The sequence below is a fragment of the Anser brachyrhynchus genome (genome assembly GCF_964034855.1).
Source record: "Anser brachyrhynchus genome assembly, chromosome: 11".
Classification (NCBI taxonomy): Eukaryota; Metazoa; Chordata; class Aves; order Anseriformes; family Anatidae; genus Anser; species Anser brachyrhynchus.
In genome coordinates, this window is record NC_137706.1 from 3,387,881 (window position 1) to 3,400,887 (window position 13,007).

The window sequence follows — 13,007 nt, forward strand, 5'->3', positions numbered from 1 at the left end:
GAAAACAGAATGTACAATATCCTGCTTGGTTAACCCCAAACACAGTCTTTGTACTGTGAGAAGAGATACTACTTTCTTTTCAGCATTCATGTTTTTCCTACTAATGTGACACCTCTACTGCAGCTCATCAAAGAGCTCATAAAAAGTATATTCAGCATATTAGAACACATTATACATACTCAAATTTCCATAAGCTAACTAATTCCTCAGAGAAATAATGAGTATATTTTTTGATTAGGATATTGTGTCAAGACTCTAGGATAAAATCATTCTTCTCTAAAAATGAGTAAATGGTTAATAAACTAAGAATTCATGCTTCACATCAAAAATTATTTTTTGCAGTTTTGGAAAGGATCTAGGTACTGTTCTATATAATCACCTTACTAGTTATTCTTATCGAAAACTTCTGTATTGCCCTGTAGACTTTTTCTATAGTTCTCACTTGCAGGCCATAACCAAAACATCCTGAAATAAATAATAAATAAAATATTTTACTTCCTTCCAGCCGAGGAATTCTAGATTAGTTATTAATGCATTACTTTAGGCTCAATTACTTTGCAGTTTCTTTTTATGGAGCTTCAAATACACCAGCTAGAGATTAACAGAAACCAGAAGGATCTAGTCTATTCAGTAGGAGCTCTAATTCCAGCATGCGTTACGTAAAAAATGAGATTTTTTTTAAACTTGCACTGAACAGCAATTATCCTAAAAACAAGTGCCTAGTTTTTTAAGAACTACAGCATAGCCCTGCAATCAGTTGCATACACCATCTTGATTTCCTTAAAAGAGAGAATTAAGCCATTAACCTCTATTAACCTGCAAGTATCCTGCAATATGTTTGTTTGTTTTTAAACTTATGGCCAATTCCAAGCAAAACTGACAGAGCAGTGAGTATTTCAAGGACACAACCTTTTTAGAGTTTTATGAGAAGCAGTGACCAAGAGGGACCTAGGCCAGTTGCCCATGGTCAGAAAGGCAAGTAGAGGTGAGTATGGTGAAAAGCAAGTGCAGCCAGCTGGTCACACAGCATGTGCACAGCTCTATATCTGCCACAGCAAATATTCTGTCCCGTGCCCAGTCAGATGTGTAAAGTGACATGGGAGGGAGCTAAAAGCAAAGTGAAGGATACCAGGGACATCTTAGGCAGCTGCATAAAGTTCTGAGGTAATGAGAAGAGAGTCATATCATGTGTTAATAATGTACTAATGGCCCTGTGTTATGCCTGTGGAAAAGAAATCAACAGGGAAAAATAAATAAACAAATAAAGATCCTACTTGTTTTATACTCAGGCAACCCCTTGAAAGTTTGCTAATTTTGTGTAAATATGCATGCATTGCTCTCATCACTGCTAGAGGTAGTGAGATCAGCATTCAAAATAATCCAGCTATTTCTACCAGCAATGACCATTTTCTTGGTGGAAAAAATATCTTGGTGTTTAATATGGGTTACATGTAAATTAACATTAAAAAAAAATAGCCTTCAATGTCATCAAAAACACTGCTTAAGATTAATGCTGATTTGCAGCTTACACCTGTTTAACCATGACTCAACATCTGTCTTGCTTTGCAGGTAGGAGATTAATTTTCTTAAAAACACTTTATTCTCCATTACTTAAAACATTAGAAGTAATCAGTGTTCAAAAATCTGGGGTTTTCCAACCACAGCAGAAATGGAGGAGATGTTTTTGGAATGTTTAAAAATCATTTCCTCCCTCCTCATATACCTAGCTATGTTCATGGATCTAAGAAATAAATGCTAGCATTTATAATAATAAAAAGACATCCTTTCCATTAAAGGAATTACAATACAAACACACAGCAAAATACATCAGACACAAACAGGTTAGTATAGGAAAGCAATGAGCTTTCTCAGCATAGAATTGCTTTCAGCACTATAAAACCCCAAACATTTCAAGCTTTCCCAGAGAGTTTAAAGTAGGATTATGTTACAGATGTTAAATTTGCTGTATCTTTCTTATTGAAAATGGAAAATTTCCTCTGCTGTAAGGGAGGAAAACAGAGGACAGTACTGTGGAATCCAGGTACCACACAGAGTCCTGTAGACATTCCTGTTTTGAGACACTGCCAAATCTGCCCCCCTCCAGTCCCTAGGAAGTTCCTTCCACCCCCTCCAAGGCCAGGCTGGCTTCTCCCTGCTGGAGCCCTCCCACCTGCTGCCACTGCAGTCATCACAGCCTCCTCCCCAGGCAGGCTCAGTTCCACCCAGTCTTCTTACAGAAACATGATGCCATTATGAGCCTAAAAATAAATATTAATTAGTTTAAAAAAAAAAAATCAAATAGCTTCCATAAGAGAGAGCAACAGAAAAAGAATAATATCAAAATAAAATGTGAGAAACTCTCTACAAAGTATACTTTATCATGAGTTTTTATTTACTGTCACAAATTACAAATAAATTGTTTTGACTTCATTCGTATAGATGAAAATAAGTCCTTTCAGATTCTATGTTCTATGCCTATGTTCTTTAACCAAATAAATATATATATATATGTTTACAAAAGAGAAGATGCTTCCTTCTCTCTCATTGCTATGTGAGTTGCACAGAACAAAGAATAGTTTTAGTGTTGTTTTAGTGTTGTTTTAAAGAAAAGATACTTCATCTTACCTTTTAGAGAAAATGTTGCTTTAGTATCTCTTTCTCTCTAGAGAGGAAAACTAATATGAAATTAAAACCGCTTTTCCACCATCCTGAAAGTAATATAAATGGGTACATATGCTGGAATAATTGTAGATGTGCAAGTCTACAGCTACAAAATTTGACTCACCAGACTTCTTGCAATTTCTGTAACAGTTTTACAAAATGATGAACACATTCAGCAAAGTATTGAAATCCTTCTGGGTCAAAGTACTAGTGTAAATGAAATTAGCAGAATTTTTTTCTCATCTACTGTATTCTGCTCTCAGTTTCACAGAGATTAAAAACACATCTTTTGCCCCTACCATGAGAAATACCACCAACCAAGAGCTGTATCATCTCTCTTGACACCAGTTATAACAGTTTGAGTTGGCTCTTCTTTTTTTTTTTTGAATATATATATAATTATCACAGGAGATAACATATTATGTAAATATATAAAATAATTAGTCTTTTTGGAAAGGTTTTCCTGTTCTGTCCGGATTTCTTTGTGCAAGGTCATTCCCTTGTCATTTGGAACCATAGCCATAACATTTTAATAGCACTTGCTGGATCTACCAGTCTCCTGCTAAGCTTTCTTACATAATTTTGACATTTTTTATTCCCCAGATTAAGCCAGATGAAACATCCCAACCAGCCATATCTGCGACCACCAAAAGCAGCTCAATCTTAGCTATTAAAGCCACTGAAATGTTTCAAATATAGAAGCTTACTAAACATGTTTCAGAACTCCAAGTATATCTTTGAAAAAAACTAAGTTACAAGTTAAAATATGTATATATGTATCCTCTTTAGCAGTGATTTTATAAGTAATTTACAGTTCTCTTCCACACTATACAAGTATACGTGGCAGTCTTTTTTCTACATATTCAGCTAATTGAGTTTTAGACTAATAACGCGATAAAATAATTACCCTAATGCATTCTGAAAATTGACTTTAGTATTTGTAGATCATCAAATACTAATAAGTAAGGACAGAGAAAATTGCCAAAATAGCTCACCTGGTGACACCTCAATCAATTAAAAGAAAACCTATCTGGTAGACAATATAAACAATTAAAAGTCTTTTTTTTTTTCCCTTTTGAGTTTTTCAACTGTACTTCATGCTACAAGTATTATAAATATCTTCCCATGGAATTACAAAATTCTAGGAGCTGAATTTTCCCTGTTGTCAGTAAACCTGGCTGTGAAGGCAGTATATGCGTTACTTAAAAACATCAATTTAATTCTGATTTGGTTTCAGTCTCTCCTTTAACTTTCTGTGAATCAGGAATTCTGAGAAAATTTTGCCTGAGTACACTGAAGTACAGTATTCTGAAAACAAAAGATCCTGGGGCCACGTCAAATTAACTCGACAATGATGCTTATAGGACCGGAGAATCACCAGAGAGTCACAGGAGGAGGAGGGCTCCTCTCACACGTTTCTCTCAACATAGAAAACAAGTTCCACACAAGCAGAACTCTAGGATGGTAAGGAGTCAGGAACCTCATGGCCCTACCTTAATGCAATTTCACTCCAAATGACAGCAGGATTCAGGATGTAGCCCCCTTGATCCCTTCATTCCCTGAGGACAGGATTCAGTACATTCAGGGTCCACACCTCTGGAGCAAACTTGTCATGAGAAACCCCTGTGTTCTGTGACCTGGAGCTTCCATGACCCATGAATGGGACTGACCCACCAGTCTCAACCACTGGAGGAAATGCCTAACTTTCTTGATCTGTTGGATATTTTATTTTATCAGAACATTTCCTACCAGTTCTTGTTGCCAATTACTTCCCAAGCAATTGACAAATTCAAATAAAAACAACCCCATAACTGCAAGCCATTGCAGCACTTCTAGTTAATGCACTGTCTGTCCAAGACGTGACAGCCTGTGCACCATTCATTAGCCTCATCTGGGTACTCACACAAAGGCTATGACAGCTGAGCACCATCTATGAGGCTGCCCCAGGCAGAACATTTGGATACTTTCTTGAACAGAGGGTGTCTGTAATCAGCTTTTTGTCAGAAGTCAGCGGTGTGTCATGCATGGAAATCAACAACAATTTCCTACTGCTGCCCAAGCCCTTATTACATTTATATTTTAAATGAAATAGAGCCTCATCTGAACTGCTGCCTACAACTACGCTCTGCCATAGCACATCATTTGAGAATCTATCTTTTCCATCTCTTTGGGATGCCATGTAGCATGTAGGGAGACTATACTCTTACATTTAAATGCTTTAGTTATAAAAACAATAAAAACCCACTATTTGCATATTAAAAAAATCATGGAAATCAAATAATAGTTTGAATTTTCAGTTTCCTCTAGTCAGTGGAAAACAAGTTAAAGCTAATCATCCATTTCCAAAGGCAGTCTTCAAGAATTTCAATATATTTAAGAATAGCCTACCAACATCTTTCACTTCCGCTTCTTAGGGTCTGAAAATACAACGGAGTATATCACCCATGAAACAGTCATTCTCCTGGCCATTACACTGAGCTATCAGAATAAAAACGTGTTTTCTATTCCTAGTCTTTCATTTCAGTAGGAATCAATTTACACTGTGCACATAAATCTATTAAGACAGATTGAATCAGAGATAACCTACAAATAAAAGCTTCTAATGTAGTTTTAAATTTTAAAGTACTTCAGAAATATGTATTTATCTTAAGCTGAAAGACGTAATCTTTTTATTTGTCTCTGTTAACCTGTCCTGTGAAAATACACTGGAATTTTTGTAATTCTCGGGTCTGCGAAGGTTTCTAACTAATCCACTTCAATAGAAGTAGAAAAGGAGTTTTACCTCAAATTATATTCTTAGAAACAACTTCAGCCTTTCTTCCACAGGTTAAGTTTCAGAGACCTGAACATTGACCCGAGAGACAATGAGCAATATGATGATTATGCTGTAATCCACACAGCTGAGAGACTCTTCACAAGACACTGCAAAGACTATTTTTGGTCAAACATTTAGAAATAATCAGGGATCAGACATCAGCACAAACATATTTCTAACAGTTGACTGGAAACTATAGACAAACAGAATACTCACCTGAATTGTGTGTCCCATACATCTGGACACTATCATGTTTACACATTAAAAAAAATGTTTGAAAAGAAAAAAAGACATTAACTGAAAGTCTCCCTATACATTGCATTCACTTTACATTCTTCATATGCATACTTAGACATGAAATCCAGAGTTATATGTACAAGAAAATATTCCATTTACTGATTTTGGGTCTTATCTGCAGTATTAACATCCATCACCAGGAAGTTTTACATCTGCATCATAAATATGTTCTGAATTCATATCAAAGATAGTACAGATTTCACATCTGCATCATAAGTATGTTCTGAATTCACTCAGAGACACTACAAATTAATATCATTATTTTTGCTGTATGCTACATATTCCTAGTATTGAATACATCTATAGGTCATTTATTTGCAATTAGGAAAAATTAAAAATTATTTCTTTTACATGTGAAGACATATAAGAGGCACAGAAAGGCTCTGTCTAAAACAAAGTAACAAACCTGACTTCAGTTCTTGTATTTTCTTTTATTTTTGATATCATATCATTAATAACACAGCTCCAGGCTTGGATACAAATAGTGATATTGGCATTGGACAAGGTAGAAGCTGGCTGAAAATAAATTGCTATTGTGTACAGAGAGGCAGACGCACATTGATTTTATTCTATATATTGGTTGCCACATATGTTCCAGCATAATATTTTCTATATGTAAATATACTAATGCTGAAGGGCCTTAGTAAAAGCTGAAATCAAGCAGTAAATACTCTATACATTTTAGCCAAAATGATAATGATCATCAACACTTAGGATACATAGTAAGGTAGAAGACAAAGTTTAAATCTTCTGAGGAAATTAACCGAGATACACGCAGTAGGCTTTAGATAAGGAAACATTCAGGTGGGAACACTATAGGAGTTTTATTGTTTTTTTTTGTGGTTTTTTGTTTGTTTGTTTTATAATAGTGAAGCTTCTTAGCAATGAGATCAAAGCACCACCACTACTTTTTGAACACTGCCACATTGGTTACTTCTCACTAGAATGTATTAAAAGTGTCTGATAAGGAGCAACTTTGCTCGAGAGGAAGATAAGAATTTTCCAGATTGAATCTGTACTTGTAATGATGGGCATGATCTTGTTTTAATGGTGAAGACTAGAATTACAGAAAATTTCCATTACATTATCTGTATCTACATTATATAGGTGGATCAGCTGGGAAGCAAAATAATAATCTTGTTTCATGAAATGCTGAGTTATGTATGTACTATACCAAGGCAGAGGATTAAACCACCAGACATGGCTCCAGTGCTTTTTAAATATTAAACATCATTTCTCAGTTTTTGACTTCAATAGAGCAGTTATACATATTTGCATAATTTTAAGCACGATCTGCTTATTGTAACATGATACCTTTATACCTAACCTCCACAGCTGGGATGACAAATCAGAGCCAAAGAACCAACACTTATACTTAAAGGTTGGAATAGTCATTCTAAAATATTATACTTTATTATAAAACTCTGTATAAAATGTATTCCAGAATAAACAAACAAACAAAAAAACATATATATATATATCAGAACAACACATCACTACTTTTCACTAAATCTTGCTGCAATCCCTTTCAAGATCAGTATTTTTTTGTTCCAACTTCCTTTGCAAAATTGTTAATCAGAATTTTATTAAGTATGGCATAACTCAAGAGTTTTTTAAGATACTTTCCAGATGTACTGTTATATTTCAAAGAGTCAGAATTAATCATAGAATATTTCTTCCTTTCACATTAGTTTCTTTAAAGTGGGGAATTTTATTGAAAAGTACCATAACATAATTAGGGATATACCTTATACTTGATCCCCATTCGATTGATGAAGAAAATTATAAACCTTTTATGAGAGTTCATAATATCAATGAAGGGCTTCATGTTCTTCACTATTATTTTGCATCAAAAAATTACGAAGCATTTTTACGAAGCGAACATGAACTGGCTTTGTATCATTCCATGACACATATTGTAGAACTATAGATACAATTTCTTCTCATTTACAGAATTTGAATAAAAGCTTAAAGTCCCTTTATCAACAACAACAAAAAAAATGTATTTTCATATCTCCTCTTGTTTTTCAAAATTACAAAAAAAACTCTGCATTTTAGGAACTGCTAAATATTTCAGACAACTTCCAGAAAAGTCTGAAAATCCTTCCCAAATGCTGAAACATCCAATAAACTAGATTATATTGAATCTCAGTGTCCTAAAGTAGATTACATTAAATCTCAGTGTCCTATATATTGCAAAACAGATTGTAAAATGATTACAGAGCAGCTGGCATACTCTTAAATGAATGGTTTCCAGGAGAAAACTATCTAGTCTTTTCAGTCATTAATACTGTAAAATTAGTTAAAAGGAGACTTTTTATAAGTGCTTTAAATGTTTGAGTCTGCATTCTTTTTCGTATGTAAGGTTAAGGTTAAAACTGAAGAAGAAGAATATATTTCCTCTAAAATCATTCAGTCTAAAGAGTAACAACTTAAAAGAATGAAAAACAATAATGCATGTTCTGATGTGCAGAGCTCCGGTGGTCAAGACAACATGCTGGCATGATCAACAGTTACAATGGTAATCAATATTAACATTACCTTTTCATTACTTTATTAACATTAAAGCAATACTTGAGTTAGAAAATGAGCAGATTTACCTTTTGAACTGAGCATTTACATTTTGGAGAAAGAATCTTCCCTTCTCCATGCCTAAACCAGGTCAAAAACTTTCACCTCAAGCAGGAGTACGACTTTCTGTCTCCTAACCATGGATTCCCAACCATCACTCTACAGAAAAGAGTACTTCTGGTCTAATATGAAGTCTGACCAGCATACAAATTTTTGATACTGGACAGTATTGCCCTAAAATTCTTGTGGGAACTGTTAACCATAGAATCCTTCTCATTTAAGGAAATAATAGGTTATGCTCATTGATTAACAAGTTCTGTGCTCTGTATTTACTGCAGATGCACTACTCTCCAGACTAGTGTTCTCAAAGCAGTAAATCATCAGTTCCCAAGATGAACTTTGGGATCTGACTGTATGGAAAACCCAGCTCGTGCTTATCCTGGGCTTGATCTTACACAAGTTGAGCACCTAAGGTAGAGGAAGGCACTGAGCACCCCAGAGCAGCAGACTGAAACACCATTACCAAGTCTAAACATTGAGCTTAGGGAAATACATGAGAAAGAAAGCTAAAACCAACCAGTACTAACCTAATTTCTGCTACAGACTGTAGAAGATATACAGCCACTACCTGAAATATTGAAAAAATAAGTAGGAGGTTTTACCTTTTGAGGAAAATAATGAAGGAAAATTCTGTGCCATTGAATGTAGCTACAAGAGCATAAGAACACAGATGACATTTTATAGCTTGAAGAACCTCCCTATGTTACTTATGCCTTACAATGTAATGGATATCAGTAACACTACGTTCTAAAAATTTAGATTACTTAGTCTATAGTCAAAATGAGAATGAAAAAAATAATTAGAAAAGCTAAGTATGTTGGATTACCAATGACAAAATATTGTTCTGCAAGATAAAAATCTTCTGCCTTTTTTTACTTTATTATCAAACAGGTAAATATGAAGCTTTTCAATTTTCTATTATGGCCAGGACTTTTGCGAAGATTCAAGCATCCAATTAACTACTTACTATGAAGCCAAATTCACAACATACAACATATCCTGATGTTGCTTTTTATTATTTTTTTTCCTGATCTAGGTCTAGATATTATATACTTAAGAAATTTTTAAAAAAATAATAATTAATTAATTTTTAAAAAAATCTATGTTACTACTTCCAAATCTAGAAACTTAAAATTAGATGTATCAGGTTATAAAAATAAAATTGGTGGGTAGATTACCATCATAATACTTACTGATTTCATACAGCATGGCACAACCTTTTACCTCTTACATTTTCATGTAGTTATCATGGAAAGCTACCATGTTACACAGGAAAGTCCCAGACATGGCTCTAAATCAAAAATAGTTTTCAGCATCCTTTCACATTATTGTAATTTATCCTTCATTTAACAAATAAAATTTTATAACATAAAATTAACATGTTTTCTGACATAATGTATCTTGCATTACTGTGCGATTTATGTGTTTGCACTTGTATGTGCTTATACATCTCTTGTTTAATGAAACAAATAGCACCATTACCTGTGTGATTTGAATGCAGAAGTAGCACACCAGATCTGTAGTAAAAACTAGTACGTGAGACAACTGGTCAATAGTTAGTCAAATTAAATATTTTTACTCAATTAGAAACTGTGAACCAGACAATAGTTCATGGGAATGGAGAACTCTAGACAAAAGCAGTTCTAGTGATGTAAAGGGCTACAGAAACTAGAACAGGAATAGAAATGTTTTTTATTGTATTTTAGGATGGCATCAGGAAATGAACATTTCAGGATCTCAGACAAGTAGCTCAGCCACTGTTAATCACAGTTTGGTACTAGGCGAGATAGACACATGATTAATTCTTCCAGCATTTAGTCATCAAGTGAGACTTTGTAACTCGTCCATTGCTTTGGCCTTAAGCTTGTGTCTCAAATTCCTTGTTCTTTGGTAGCTACTTACCGTGTTTTGAGAAGAGTTATTTTAAAAGCTAATACCAACCAAATTTTAAACCTGGACCTAAACAAAACAGAGTATCACCCAAAAATATAGAAAGGAGTAAGTTAATTGAAATTCATGTGTTAGTTCCTTGCAACCAGTTTGGAATACAGCTGTTCAAAACTGTCCAAATTGTAGCCAGGTAGGCAATATTTTGGCAGGCATTTTTTGCCTAATGCTGCAAAAATTTAACCCTTCAAATATATATATTTTTTTAACTGGATAACTGAAAATAAAAGTCTTCAATTTTTCACTTAATACAAAAACTAGTTTGAAAGGTTCTGTAGCCATTCCGGGAAATTCCAGCTCATCTGAAACTCAGACTAGTTCCACCTGGGTTCCTCAGTAAAATGCTTGAGTTTTAGACACTCATTTTTGAAAATGCTGGCAAAGTTCATAAAAGACAAAATGTACCTGTGGTACAGAAATCAATCTTAAGCCTATCAGGCAATTTGGAGGCCTGCAGAGAGAAGTAACAATCTCAGACATTTTTCAGACAGATTGAAAAATGTTTGGGAACAGAGGAGATAAAGAGGATTGCTTCTAAAATAAGGTAAATCCTAAAGAACATTCATGTAGAATTTATAGGATTGGGAGCAACTTCTATTTTCTCAGGAAATTCTTACATCCTAACAATTATAGCTCAGATGCCATATGGCGTGTCTGCTACTAAAATTTGATGTCCAGATTAATTTGTAACTGCTCATTATTTATTAGATATAATTACAGAGAATATATTTAAAACTATTTATACCTGATCACTTGTATACATAAATGCTGGTGGGAGAGATGGTATTTCAAGTGTCTAAGTACTAGGAACTGTTAATATTAAATAAAGTAAGAAATATGGTTTTAAACCTTTCAGGTGTCAGTAACTCTAGTGTCATCTTGATAGGTGGTTGGCCTCAGAAAGTGACATCAGACTGTGTCCTTGACTAAAGTCATGCCACCGCCTTGAACTCTGTGGTTCAACTAACACATGTGAATGTAGAATTTGGCCCTAAGTGTGTTTTCTACTTTTTTGTTGTTGTTGTTGTTGTTGTTGTTTTTAAAAGGACAAGCCTCTGAAAGCATTGGTGCAAAACCAGAAATTAAATAAAATTATTTAGATGAGGTAAATTAGGTACTCTTTGTAGCTTTCAAAGTTTGAATCAAAGGCTATTTTCAAACGCATCTGTGTTGTAAACCCCAGGTAGCATATCTAATCTAGTGCTACTTCTATTAGAGCAAAAAATTTTATACAAAAGGGACATAATAAATCTAGGGATGTCTTATCAGAAACTCTCCTGATTATGAAAAAGAGCCTCAGCACACACCTTACTTTTTTTTTTCTATTTTTTTTTTAATATTAGTTTTTCCAAGAAAACACAAATGAAGAATATTATACTTAAAGGCCATGATTATACTTGAAACCCACAACCTCTACAGAAATTCTGAAACTACAATAAAAGACATCTGGTGTGGTAAACACAATATTTTAATATTAAAATATTAAAAATAGTCAGATTTTTACACGTAACTTTACCAGTCCATCACAGATACTTGGTGTTTCGATCTGAGAGTGGCTTTAACTTCATCAAAATTTCTATTCTAATCAATATAAATACTTTTTACTGTAAAAGTGTGTTTACGTTAGAGCTCAACAAATCGTGAATAAGTTTTTCGGCTAGTTAAGATTCTCTCTGCAAGAATACAGCAAATTCATCAATTCTTTTTAGCTTAAAGTAAAGTATTCAAATACTTTCAGAGAATTGATTGCAAATATTCTGAATACAATTTGTTGTTCTTGAGTGGGGAAAAAATAATTATCAAGGGACTTTGTAACACAAATATTTAAAGATATCCACTGATGACATTCATATGTTTAAAAAGCTCATTTGCCCGGGCACCCATCTGTTAAAGTATCAGGTTTATTTAAATAGTATTTTTGATTAAGTTTGCTATTGTGTTACCAAATACAACTGTACAAACATCTGCAGAGCAAGCACAAAAGAAACATTAGCAAGGCCTAAGGAAAGTTGCATCTAAATTACAGAATGTACAGCTTCTTTCAGGTTTAGTATTCTTGCCTCATTCACCTGGATTTAGCTGCGTGAGCAAGTGTGTGTGTATTTATCTGTGTGTAATAAAACAAGCAGCTATTTCTTGAATAAGTTAAGTAAGAGCACACTAATACATACTTACAGATCTTCAGAGGGCTTGTGGTGAAAAGTTCATATTTATTGGAGCTTTAAACATCAGTTGAAACAGATTGTTTTCACTTATGCTTCAATGCTTTTTCTACCCTGTAGGAGACAAAAAACAGGTGGAACCAATTGTTGGCTTTCATAGCTTTTAATAGCTTTAAAAAAATGGGGGGGGAATCTTGAGAGCCCTGACTTGACAAAAGAATCTAAATTACTGTAACTATACAGGGCCGTAACACACACTTCTGTTCTAGCTTTATTGCATCCTGATTTTTAATTGCTACTTTATTACTTAACTTGAAAATGCTAATATCTAGGGGTAGAAGGGAAGTGTTAAATGGAAAACAGGAGGAAGTGCAATGGAAAAAAAAGTATTCAATGAGAAATACAATTAGTAACTTCCTTGAATTTTGCACAAACACTGTATTAAAATTGCAATTTATTCCTGTTACATCAGCTGATTTAGCATGATCCCTCTG

General features: G+C 34.0%; 1 long non-coding RNA gene across 4 annotated transcripts in view; it reads right to left on the bottom strand.

Moving 5' to 3' along the window:
- Nucleotides 1–12,578, bottom strand: part of LOC308200937 — a 72,790-nt gene extending 60,212 nt beyond the window's left edge. For 2 of the 4 annotated variants that reach the window (XR_013955950.1, XR_013955951.1), the window contains exons 1-3: nucleotides 12,527–12,575; nucleotides 2,626–2,708; nucleotides 2,171–2,258 (exon numbers count right to left, since the gene is read on the bottom strand). This is a non-coding gene — a long non-coding RNA (uncharacterized lncRNA). Of the gene's footprint in view, nucleotides 1–2,170; nucleotides 2,259–2,625; nucleotides 2,709–12,522 lie in introns of all 4 variants that reach the window. The other 2 variants (XR_013955948.1, XR_013955949.1) reach the window with 2 other exon arrangements.
- Nucleotides 12,579–13,007: the final 429 nt, after the last annotated feature.